This window comes from Mangifera indica, chromosome 1 (genome assembly GCF_011075055.1).
Source record: "Mangifera indica cultivar Alphonso chromosome 1, CATAS_Mindica_2.1, whole genome shotgun sequence".
Taxonomy (NCBI): Eukaryota; Viridiplantae; Streptophyta; class Magnoliopsida; order Sapindales; family Anacardiaceae; genus Mangifera; species Mangifera indica.
Window position 1 is genome coordinate 6,352,680 of NC_058137.1, and position 13,873 is coordinate 6,366,552.

A 13,873-nucleotide genomic window follows, 5' to 3' on the forward strand; every position below is an offset into this window, starting at 1 on the left:
TGGAAACATGGAAACAAGAGAAATATACTTGGTTTAGGTTTCAAACTAGAAATTGTACATGCAAGGTAGAGGATAATCCTCTAGTCAATCCACTAATAGCAAAATAAGAGTTTACAAGTTACAACACACAATCCAAGAATCAAATCAAGACATGATATTACCTATTATACACAAACTGACGACAACTGAAAAACAGGCAACCTCACTAGACCAAGAACAACGTTTTAACTATAAGAAAACAAAGAGTTTTCTTTGGTGCACAGTAACTCCAACAAAGGAAGTAGAAGACACAAAATAGTAGGGCAAGAGAATGAATGAAATTCATTGGTTAGGAAGAAGAATTGCAAGCTTAGATGCTTAGGGTTACCAACCAACAAAATTACCCTTTTGTCCTTTACGCCTAAAAGTTTGATAAACCCTCACTTATTCTACTAATTACAATAATGCCTTTAGTTCAAGTTTAAGACACATAACAAATAACAATCTTCTTCCCTACTAACACAAAAATCGTCATCTTCCTTTTTTATTTATTTTTATTCTCTCTTATTAACTTTCCTCATCTTGTTCTTCCTATCCAATGTAAACTCTTCCACCAAATCACAACTTTCTCATCCTTCCACCAACACTAGGGTTTGATTCAAATTGAACTTGTTTAATCTCGAGTTGTACAAGTCTGAAATGAGCCTAACTTAAGTGAGTTTGAGCTTGAGTCTAAGAGTTTAATATTTTTGAGCTCGAATTGAGCTTTAGGGGTGTTCGACTAGTAAAGCTCATGACTTGAAAAGTTTGATACAAATTGACTAAAACAACATCGTTTTGACTAATACACATTAAAATGATGTCTTTTTGATATTGAGTTAAGCGTAAAACTTGATTTGAACTCAAGTTAGGCTTATTTCAAATAAGTCGAGTTCAAACAATTTTAAAGCTAGCTTAGTAAGCTTGAGCTTGACTACACTAAAGTGAGCTCGAACTCGAGTCTGGTTCAAACCCTAACTAACACCATTAGACATTACCACGACCATCAACACTCATCACATACACACTATAACTACCACTACCATCAACCCTACTCTTTTGTTATCACAATCACCACTACAAACCACAATCCAACTACTCACTCCAACACACAACCAATTTTCCAACAAAATAATGGTGGCCTTCTTAACTCTTCTCAATACCTCTATTAGAATGGTTTGATTCCTCCGTAATACCCCGTGCATCTCTTCTTCTTCTTCAATCTTCATCTCACCACCGAAAAATTTAACATTTTTATACTCTTCATGATACCTCCATCAAATAGAATTGAGAATACTTGAAATGGTTGTAGTTCAATGTTTGTGAGCTTTTTACATAAGTAGTCCCCCAAAGAGGGGGGGCCCTGGTGGGGGGGGGGGGGGGGGGGGGGGGGGGGGGGAGAGGAGGGGATGAGAATGCTAGAATTGAAGTGAAGAGATGTGTAGTGGAAGTTCATTTCCTAATTAAAGTGTGAATTTTTATGCTTATATGTGAAAATGGTAAGCTACACATGAGAAATCAATTACATGTATTTATCTAAATATTTCGAGGATGCAAAACTGTATTAAATATCTTCTTGTCCGATGAATTATTTGAAAATTTTTAGTGAGTCATAAGGTTAATCACCCAATACCATTGGTAGTGGTAAGGTGTTGGTGGCGATAGTGTGATGTGTGAGAGAAGATGGAAGTGAATGGAAAGGAGAAGAGGTTTGGAGACAAAAGGTAAAAGAATTGTTAATGGGTTATGAAATAGTAAACAATATTTTTGCCTTTTTTTCTCTAATAAAAGAATTTTCATCTTTTCATTGTTTTGCCCTAAAATATTATAAAATTTACAAACATAACCTGATGAAGGGTAGGAATTTATTGTTTTTCAACCTTTAAATTAGGAAATTGTCATTTCAGTAGTATAATTTGGATGAAAAATAGTCATTTGCCCTATATTTAATACTAATGAATATCTTTTGAGATTACATAGGTGATTATAGGAGTGGAAATGTGGAAAGAGTCAATTAATCCTATAGGATGTTGATTGAAGTAGAAACCATGAAAAAACCATGTGATAATAATGTGACAGAGATGGATAATAAATGTATTTTTGTGATTTAGTCAAAAAAGTAATAGTGATCATTAAAATAATGCAACCACTATTTGACTTTGTAACAATTAATGAATCTTATTTTTAGTGTCGTTAAGCTGACTTTCAATCCAATTTTTCATGAGCAAACAAAACACATTAAAGTTCACTACCATTTTGTTGGAGAGAGGGTATTGAGTCAAGAAATAGAGTTGAAAAGACTTTCCCACGAGTGATCAAGTTATAGATATATTTATAGAAATTTTAACAAAAGTCCAAATTTGAAGACTTTAGAGGTGCAAACTTGGACTTGTTAATTATAAACATACACTAAGAAGGAGTGTCACAAAATAATGCATCTTAATGTTGGTTTAATAAGTGAACTTTCCTCTTCTAATTTTTTTGAAGTAAACTTAGTCATCAAGTGAGGTGTCATTTCTTGTTTTAGGAATTTGATCATTCTGATATTCATATTAGTGTTAAAGTATTTCTAAGACATATTGTTGTTAGTTTAATATTGTAAATTTCACATGTGATATAATTTGATTCCACTCTTAACTAAAATATTGTACTTCTCCTTTTGTAAAGAATTTTAAAATCCTTCTCTCTTTACTAAGCCATTTCCATCTAAAAGTCTCAAAAGTTAGGTACAATTATTAGTCTTATACATAACTAATCCATGGACTCAAATCTTTACATATTGATAACATCTATAATTTATCTTTTGTTATTATTAAATCATTAGTTCATGACTTGGTATTCAATAAGATTTGAAGTAAATTAAACTGTGTTTTTAAAACTGAATCAAATTAGTTGACTCGATTGGTTAAACTGTAAACTAGTCTATAATCCAGTCTAATCTATATATAAATATTGATTTATTTAAAATTCGGTCAAACTTGATAAAGTCGTTGAACCGAAAAAACTAATTAAAACCAATAAAATTGGATTTACATAATACTACACAATTTGTAATATCTTAATTTGAATTAATGATAAAATTTGTAATTGATTTTTTTATTATGTAATAAAGTGTTAATTATTTAATTAACATATTTAAAATTATATGATATGGGACATACTGAGGCAGAGATATTAGAAACATATCAACGAAGATCTATTCGTCCATGTAGATAGCCAGCATGATAGGGTGACTATGTGACTGAATTTACTGATGAGGAGTGTCAATGTGTGAAGTGGAGCCTTTCACATAATTTAGAAAGTATTGCAGTATTGTTATGTAATTATGTATGGCTACGGACACTTGGTTGTAGATGGTTGGTTGCAAAATTTTTCTTTCTTTTTTTTTTTTTTTGGGTAAATTGACTTTATATTGCTGGATGGAATGAATTAAGAGATATTTGAACGATTTTATACAAAATTATTTTCCCTTCTTTCTTTCTTCTTCTCTTTGCTACTCTGCTCTTTTTAATTTTTCTGTAGAATATTCAGAGTTGTGGACATCCTCGAATTGTCCAATGGTTGGAGTTCAACGTTTGTGAGGATTTTACATTGGAGAGTAGTCCTCAGGGGGAGGGGGAAGCGGAGGGGGATGGGAGGGAGGGGGCGAGAATGGTGGAATTGAAGTGAAGAGATGAGGAGTTAGAGGAGGATCTTTTCATGATTAAGGTGTGAATTTTTATGCTTATATGTGCAAATGGTAAGTCACACATAAGAAATCAGTTACATGTGTTTATTTAAATATTTTTGAGGATGCAAAATGTATTGAATATTTTCTTGTCCCATGAACTATTTGAAAATTTTTAGTGAGTCATAAGGTTAATCACCCAACACCATTGGCAATGGTAAGGTGTTGGTGGCGATGGTGGTAATGTGTGAGAGAATATGGAAGTGATTGGAATGAGAAGGGGTGTGAAAAGAGTCAATTAATCTTATAAGACGTTGATTGAAGTAGAAATCATAAGAAAATCACGTAATAATAATGTGATGGAGATGGATAGTAAATATATTTTGTGATTTAGTCAAAAAAGTAATATTGATCGTTGAAATAATGTAATAAAAAAAGTAATATTTTTGTGATAATAATATATCTTATTTTTAGTGTCGTTAAGCTCACTTCAAATCTATTTTTTCATAAACAAACAAAATACATTAAATTTCACTATCACTTTGTTAGAGAGAAGGTGTTCAGTCAAAAAATAGAGTTGAAAAGACTTTCCCACAAGTGATTAACCGCAGATATATTTACAAAAGTTTTAACAAAAGTCCAAATTTGAATGCCACAAATTAGTGCATCTCTAATGTCAATTTAATAAGTCAACTTTTCTCTTCTTATTTTTTGAAGTAAACTTAGTCATTGAGCGAGGTGTCATTTTCTGTTTTAGTAATTTGATCATTCTGATTTTTGTATTAGTGTTAAAGTATTTCTAAGACATATTGTTGTTAGTTTAATATTATGAATTTCACATATGATATAATTTGATTACACTCTTAACTAAAATATTGTACTTCTCCTTTTGTAAAGAATTTTAAAATCCTTCTCTATTCACTAAGCCATTTCCATCTAAAAGTTTCAAAAGTTGGGTATAGTTATTAGTCTTATACATATCTAATCCCTAAACTCAAATCTTTAGATATTGATAACATCTAAAATTTATCTTTTGTTATTAAATCATCAGTTGGTAACTTGGAATTCAGTCAGATTTGATGTAAATTAAAATATGTTTTTAAAATTCGATTGATTAAACCATGACTCAATTTACAATCTAATTTGGTTTTACAATCCGGTTCGATTTTTGTAGACTTGTTTGAAATTCGGTTAAATTTAATAAACCCGTTGAATCAAAAAAATATTTAAAACCAAATTTATATAATACTATATAATTTTTGTTTTATTGAAATTTAAAAAAATTTACAATGTATAATATTTTAATTAAATTAATGATAAATATTCGATACTATTTTAATAATACATATTATTTTATAATATATTTAACTAGTTAGTTATCTGATTAAATAAATTGATTTACAATTCAATGAGATAACTGGTTGGACTATCCATCAGGTTTTAAAACCATTAATGATGTTCCTTCAAATACTAGTAAATTTGTAATAAAATACAGGGAGACGACCATTCTGCACTCAAGTTTTACCTAATCTTAAAATCATATTCATGATAGATAAAAAACTTAAACACTCACCTATAGATAATTACCATCCAAATTTTTAGTGTGGGGCAAGGGTAGAATCGTTATTTACTTATAAACCTTAATACTTTGAAATTTATACATTTCCCCCCCCCCCCTCGGGTTTTAAAAACTAAACTTCAACTCATTTTCAAAGTTTGAAAAGTTTAGATTTCACCATAAAGTTTGTTTCCTTATCCGACCACCATCATTCTGAGTGACGATCGACTTTTCCATCCATCTTCTAGATTCGACTACGAAAGATGATGAAAGATAGTCATCCAAACACGACGACGAAAGTCAATGAAGCGTTATCATTTGTTGTCTAGAAGACTCGTTAAGGATAACACTTCGTTGTCTTTCGTCATGTCATCTTTCGTTGTGTCATCTAGAAGACGAAATATCGTCCTTCATCAAGTCTTTTCGATCTAGACTACGAAGGGTCGCCTTTCATTGGAGAGGACCTTTACTTCTTTTTTATCGTCGACCAGTTTGCTAAACCACCAAAGATGAAACCTAGAAAGGGGAGAAAGTGAATTTTTTTAAGTTTAATCATGGAGATAAATGTGAGTTTTTTAAACTAAGGGGGAAATAATATAAATTTCTTAGGTTTATGGTTTATTGGTAAAATAACGATATTAACTCTGTTTCTAATTGAAAATTTAGACAGTAATTAGTTAATAAGTAGATATTTGAATTTTTTATCTATTATGATATGATTTTGAATTTAAACTAAAATTTAGGTAAGGAATTATCTATTTCCCTAAAATATATGGGAAAGTCAATGGTCTTACATGGCGTTCCTTTTGAAAGCTATTGTATTATTTCTGTCTGTACACAGTCTGTCGCCACCACATATGCTTTTGTCGTGTCCTGCAAAGGGAGTTATCGAAACAAATCTAACTAATTTTAACATTTAGTATAAAATCACCACCAACTCACATCTACCACTGCTATAATTTTTTATGTTATATTTCAACGATACAAACAGTGCAGAAGGAAAGATTGTGATTCCAACTCTATTTTGAGAGCATTATCCCACGTAGAACCCAAAAAATTATTGCACTTTTATTGAAGAGAAAACCTTTTATATACTTACAAATTAATTTATCTGCCAGAAACAAAACAAAAGGTCAATGTCTGTGAAGGTTACAAGATGCAAGGGTTGTTGAAGACTGGCAAGATGTGTGGTAAAATCTGCAGGATTTGTCTTATTGAAGATCTTCAGCTTGGCTTTTCTGGCAGTTTCCTGCATTAAAATTGGATCGAACAGACTATACGTCTTTATCAACAACACATGTAAAAAACCCAGATTCATCTTAATTCTCATCAATCATTAGCAATGCATTGTTGGCCGCCCCGCACAAGCGGATAGGTTTAGCTGCCCTGTTGAGGATGGCGCTTTTCAATTTGTATTTACATTTTCACCCCAATGAAATCAGCTTTTGTGCAATGTTCTGATAGATGTTTAGGAAGTTTGCTCGGGACACCCCTGCTACGGCAAGGAGTCTCTAGCAGGTTTAACATTTATGCCCCTTTTAAATCCTTAACTTTATGGTTAGATTCGAACCAAATTTATTCAAACTTAAGTTTAAACTCAATTCAAATGAGCCCAAAATTAACTCAACTCAAACAAATTTGGGTCTGAAAAGCTTAACATTTTCAAGCGCAAGTTTTAAGACGTTCAACTCATCAAATTCACGAATTTAAAAATTTTGATACAAAATAATATCGTTTTGACTAACATGTATTAAAATGATATCATTTTAATAATAAAATAAGTTAAAAACTCAATTCAAACTTAAATTCAAGCTCTACTTTTTTGAAAGGAGTTGAACTCGAATTCAATTTCATATAAATTCAATCAAATTCAAATTTAGATAAATTTAAATTAGATTTGATTCAACTTAAATCCAAGCATATAGGACTCACGTAAAGAGTAATAATGCACGCACGTGGATTGGAGTAAATTTATCACTGTAGTTTTGAGGGATGAGATACAGTTTTTACTTAATCGGGAAATGTCTCACACAATTTTCATATCTTTACAAATTTGACCCAACAACACGCCACGTTCTTCTCATCGCATTATTATTCCATTTGTTCTCCTTTTTATTATTATTTTTTTAATTTCCCATTAAATATTGCCCTGTTTCTATTATGATATATTTGATATATCCATTTTGTTCCTGTATACAAAAATTTTAAGATAATTACTTGAATTCCAAGTTTCTATTTTTCTCATAATATAAAATTTTTGAGAAAATTCAATCCGGAATTGATATGAATAAAATGCAAGATTCCCTTCGTGTAATTTCTAAGACAAACACAAAATTTATTTTGATGTCTCATATTAACATTTTACCTCTTTAAAATGTGCATCTAGAATTTGATTAAGATCGTTGACTCATTAAAGCACTTTTTAGATTAGAAATTCTTTGATTAATAAATATAAGGCCAAACGACTATTTCCCACCCAAGGTTTGATGTTTTCTCAAAAATCCCCCCTTTAACTATGGAAACACTAAACATCCACCCATGGCCGGTTAGATTTAACCAAATTTTAACGCCTGAAAATTTTATCTCTTTTTGCCCCCCTAAACTTTAAAAACTAAAATTTTCCCCCAGCTTAAGTTTTAAAAAATGACAGTTTCACCCTAGGGTTTGGTTTTGAAATCTCCGGCGACCGTTTCGGCTCCATTGCCGACGGTCTCTCCCTCCCGAAGCAACCTCTCCTTCTGGCGAATGTTTTCCTCCCATTTGGAGGATCGATCGGCGTTGGCTTGGCCTTGGGAGACGAAGAACTTCGTCGGGGAAGACGAAGTTCTTCGTCTCCCAAGGCCAAGCCAACGCTGATCGATCTTCCAAATGGGAGGAAAACATTCGCCGGAATGAGAGGTTGCTTCGGGAGGGAGAGGCCGTCGGCAATGGAGCCGGAACGGTCGTCGGAGATTTCAAAATCAAACCCTAGGGTGAAACTGCCATTTTTTAAAACTTAGGCTGGGGGAAAATTTTAGTTTTTAAAGTTTAGGAGGGCAAAATTAGATTCTATTTTAGTTTATTTTTAATATTATAGTAAAAATGACGATTTTACCCCTACTACCGTTAGGGTTTGGTTAGATCTAACCGGCTGTAATACCCTCAGGTATATTCCAGGGGTAATTATGTCTTTTGACCCTGTTTTGAGATTTTTCTCTTTTTATATATATATATGTAGGGGTGTGTTTTATATATATATATATATATATATATATATATATATATATATATATATAAATGCAAAAAAAAGGGCAAAAAGGGAAAAGAGAAAAAGAGAAAGAGATAAAGCTTATTAGATAAAGAGAAAGAGAAGACTTTTCCATCATTTTGCATCTTCTCCCGTAAAAAAAACTCCAGCAGCCTCCTTTCATGTTCTTTTCTTTGCTTTCTTGAAGCCAAAGGAAGAAGTTGAAGGAATATTAGAAGATAAAATAAGAAGAAAAGAAAAGGAAGCACTTGGAAGCTTTGGTAACCAAAGATCTCCTTCCTTCTCCTTTCATCTATGTTTATATGCATGTTATGTGAATATGTTAGAGTGTTTTGGTATTGATTTAAAGTTGTCTTGATGATAAAGGAAGCAAAACAAAGAGGAGAAAACCAACTTGCAAAGGTTTGACTTGAAATAAGGTAAGGGGTTTCCTCCTTGATATGTGATATGTTTTAGGGTTTTGGTTCCTTAGATCTATATTATATATGTTGATTTTGATGTTGAGGAATGTTGTTTTGCCATTTGGGATGTCTATGTATGTGATTTTGCTCATGGCAGAAAGTTACAGAATATTTACAGTTTTTGCCACTGAGTTCGTCCCATGTTTTGGCTGCCTTATTGAATGAATTATGAGTGCTATTATATCTTGTTGGAAAGATCTTTGAATCCTCTTTCCAATGATATATAGCTTATATGAATTAGAGATCATTTTGACTGTTAAAGATTGTATAAACCGAAAGGACTGTTTTACTAAAGAAAAACAGGGGAGGCAGTTTTTGCCACTGAATTTATCTGCTGTTTTGACTGCCTGATTGAATGAATTATGAGTGCTATTATAGGTCGTTGGAAAGATCTTTGAATCCTCTTTTCAACGATATATAGTTTGTATGAATTAGAAACCATTTGGGCTGTTAAATTGTATAAAAAGTATGCTGCCCTGCTAAATGTCTGTTCTGTGAACAGTATTTCGTAATTTTATCACTGAGTTTAGCTCACGTTTTGACTGCCATATCTATCGAATTATGAGTGCTATTATAGGTCGTTGGAAAGATCTTTGAATCCTCTTTTCAACGATATATAGCTTGTATGAATTAGAAACCGTTTGGGATGTTAAATTGTATGAAAAAGAAGGTTGCCCTGCTAAATGTCTGTTCTGTGAACAGTGTTTTGCAATTCTGGGCAGGAAAGAAAGAAGGAAAGAAAGAAAGAAAGAAAGAAAGAAAAGGAAGAAGAAAGGAAAGAAAGGAAAGGAAAGGAAAGAAAAGAAGGAAAGAAAAAGAAAGAAAAATAAGAAAAAGAATTTGGGACTCAAGATTTAGGGGTCGTCCCAAGAGTAATGTCTGGTGAGTTATGAACAAAATTAAATGGAAGCAAATTTAGTAAAATATAAGATCCGTATGTATGCTATAAACTATGAGGGGGCACTTTACACTACACCGCCCGCAGTAGGGCACGTCCGCAGTAGGACACGTCCGTAGTAGGACATAGACCCCTAGTAGGGTCCGCTCACAGTAGAGCATGCTCGCAGTAGAGCTCAATTCAGATTCAGAAATAGTGTAGTGAAAGAAAAAGAGCTTGAGCTTAGAAAAGTGCCAAATCCCTATAGTTAGCTTCCAGAAAGTATTAAATAGACACCAGATGGGACGAAGTATGACCCAAATAGTAAAGAGTGAACTAAATTACCCCCTCAATCTCTTATAGAGGTTAGGATGTGGGGTTGAGTCCCAAAAGTGAGTTAGAACAGGAAAAAAAGATAGTTTACTTAATTTTTCCACTTACTGAGTGTTCTTATCACTCACTCCCTTTTCTTTCCTGATTGCAGGTACAGGTGATCGAGATAGCTGCGAGGCAGGGTCAGGTCAGCATAGGTAGATCCGGCTGGAGCAGGTTATCTCTGGTTTATATTACATGCATACAGTGGCATGTTTTTATCGATTTTTGACGTTTTGAGATTATGATACAGTTGCATATGATTACTCCTTGTTTTCAGATGCTTTCATATGAGTATATACATCTTTTGTTCACTTCCAGATTTTCAGTTTTCTTGGAATACTTTCTAAACACTTTTAATGATGCATTTATTTTAAAGTATTTTTAAATAAGAAAAAAAATAGATGCTACGAATATTAATTCGTAACATTTCTCCTTCGATGGGTAGTACTTCTAGGGAGGGATGTTACAGTTGGTATCAGAGCATGATTTTGGAACCCAAAAGATGTTTTCTAAAACAAAATGGAGTAATCAAAGTAACACAGAGATAAAATACCCTTCAGCCACGCTGACCACCCTCGCAGCCGATCACTGTAAGTTAAGTTTTCATTTATACCTGCTGAGTTTTATGAAACTAATATGTTCATTTTCAGGACCTATGAGTCAAACACCAGCAGATCCCTCTCAGAGGGGCCAAAATGAAGGAGCAGCCCCTCAGGTACCCCAGGGGGCACTCAGTGCACATGATGTGCGAGAGATTTTCAGAGAAATGATGAGAGAGCACAAAGGTGCTCCTACACAGGGAAGTGAGACGGCTCATACGCCGCCAATCCAGGGGCATGATATGAGGGAGGTTACTTCAGCATCTACAGCAGCCCCAGTAAGGACTCAATTACATCCTATTTTCAACCTCCCTAGTATGCACCAACCTCAAAAATTTGATGGTGCAAGAGACCCATTAGCAGCTGAAGAGTGGTTGGAATCAGTAGAGAGTGCCATGGCCTTATTTGACATGACTGACCAAGAAAGAGTGAGATATGCCACTTATCTTTTCAAGTCAGGGGCAAGAATATGGTGGAACTTAGTCAGGGAGACGGTCAATGTCTCAGAAATGACATGGACAGAGTTTAGGCGCCGATTCGAGGCAGAGTACAGGGGCGCCGATGTTACTTGTATCAGGGCCCAGGAGTTTATCAGTCTAGTGCAAGGGACAGACTCTGTAAAAGAATATTCCACAAAGTTTAATCAATTGTCCCAGTATGCCCCTGAGATAGCTAGCACAGAAATGGGGCGTATGCAGAAGTTTGTGTACGGGCTGGATCCAGAGATAGCTCAAGACGTTATGACTGGGGCACAGCCACCTAGAACTTATGCAGAGGCCCTTGATAGAGCTTTGAGGGCAGAGGTTTTTGTTAGGAGGAGGTTTGGTCAGACTACAGGGCAAAAAGTTACACCTCCTTCTACCATGCCAGCTCCCCCGGTGAGTAGTGGTTCAGCTTCAGTACAGAGAGGCCCTCCTCCAGAGCGAGACAGGAAAGGTAAACGACCTCTCCAGTTCAGAGGCATGAAAAAGAACTGGAAGAGTGGAAAGAAACAAAGAGGACCTGAGATACCAGCTTGCCAGAAATGTGGGAAGCACCATAGAGGAGAGTGTTTGACAGGTCAGACAGTTTGTTTCAGATGTCGTCAGCCTGGACATATTGCTCGTTTCTGCACAGCTGCCCCAGTAAGAGTAGAGCAGCAGCAGCCTATAGGAGGAGCCACAGCCAGAGTTTATACGATCACTCAGGGCCCAGCAGAGGCTAACCCATCAGCAGTCACGGGTCAGATTCTCTATCTTGATACTCCTATTTATGTTTTAATTGATTGTGGGGCTACTCATTGTTTTATAGCCAAGAGTTTACTTGAGAGGTTAAAGTTGCAACCTGTTAGAATAGCCCAGAGGATTATGATTGAGTTACCGGATGGGGGGTCAGTCATTAGTGAGATGATGCTACTAGGACAAAGTATTATGATTCAGGGTCGACAGTTACTAGTGGACCTGATTGTGTTCGAAATGCCAGATTTTGACATGATTTTAGGGATGGACTTTTTGGGGAGATACGGAGCTGAAATTGATTGTAAAAAGAAGAAAGTGAGATTTAACCTAGACTCTGGAGATCAATTCGAGTTCGGTGAAGGTCATATCCGGAGTCTGATGATCAGTATGTTAAAAGCTAGTAAAATGTTGAGAAAGGGGTGTACAGGATATTTGGCTCATATAGTGAGCAAAGTTGAGTCAGGCTCAACTATTGAGGAAACACCAGTGGTACGTGAGTTTTCAGATGTGTTTCCAAGTGAGCTACCGGGATTAGCTCCCGAGAGAGAGATTGAGTTTAGCATAGAGTTGGCACCTGGCACAGCACCTATTTCAAGAGCACCCTATCGAATGGCCCCTGCCGAGTTACAAGAATTGAAAAAGCAGCTTCAAGAGTTATTAGAACATGGTTTTATTAGACCGAGCCATTCTCCTTGGGGAGCTCCCATCCTATTTGTGAAAAAGAAAGACGGGTCTATGAGAATGTGCATTGATTACAGAGAGCTAAATAAGGCCACAGTTAAGAACAAGTACCCGTTACCCAGGATTGATGATTTATTTGATCAGTTGAAGGGATCCGTGGTCTTCTCCAAGATAGATTTGAGATCTGGTTATCACCAGATGAGAGTGACAGAGAAGGATATACCTAAGACAGCTTTCCGAACGAGGTATGGCCACTTTGAGTTTGTAGTGATGCCATTCGGATTGACAAATGCCCCTGCAGTATTTATGGATTTGATGAATAGGGTATTTCATGACTGCCTGGATAAATTTATTGTGGTATTCATTGATGATATCTTAGTATATTCTTGCAGTCGAGAGGAGCATGAACAACACTTGAGGTTTACCCTCCAGAGATTGAGAGAAAAAAAACTGTATGCCAAATTCTCGAAATGTGAATTTTGGCTAGATAGAGTTACCTTTTTGGGGCATGTGATTTCAGCAGAGGGTATATCAGTGGATCCCAGTAAGATTGAGGCAATAGTTGAATGGCAGAGACCAAAGACAGTCAAAGAGGTTCGTAGTTTCCTGGGTTTAGCAGGGTATTATCGAAGGTTTGTGGAAGGATTTGCCAGATTAGCTAGACCTCTTACAACCCTCACGAAGAAAGCAATGCCATTTCAGTGGTCAGATGCCTGTGAGACAAGCTTCCAAGAATTGAAAAGAAGATTGACTACTGCTCCTGTGTTAGCACTTCCAGAGGAGGGAGTTGAGTATGATTTATACACGGATGCCTCACACGGTGGTTTAGGAGCAGTGTTGATGCAGCGAGGCAAGGTGATAGCATATGCCTCAAGACAATTGAAAGAATTTGAAACTCGATACCCCACTCATGATTTGGAGTTAGCAGCGGTGGTTTTTGCTTTGAAAATTTGGAGACACTATTTGTATGGGGTAAAATGTAATATTTATACTGATCATAAGAGCCTCAAATATTTCTTCACTCAGAAGGAATTAAATATGAGGCAGAGGCGATGGCTCGAGCTAGTAAAAGACTATGACTGTGATATTAAGTACCATCCAGGCAAGGCTAATGTAGTTGCAGATGCCCTCAGTAGAAATGTAATGATATCACAATTGACGGTCCAGAGAGAA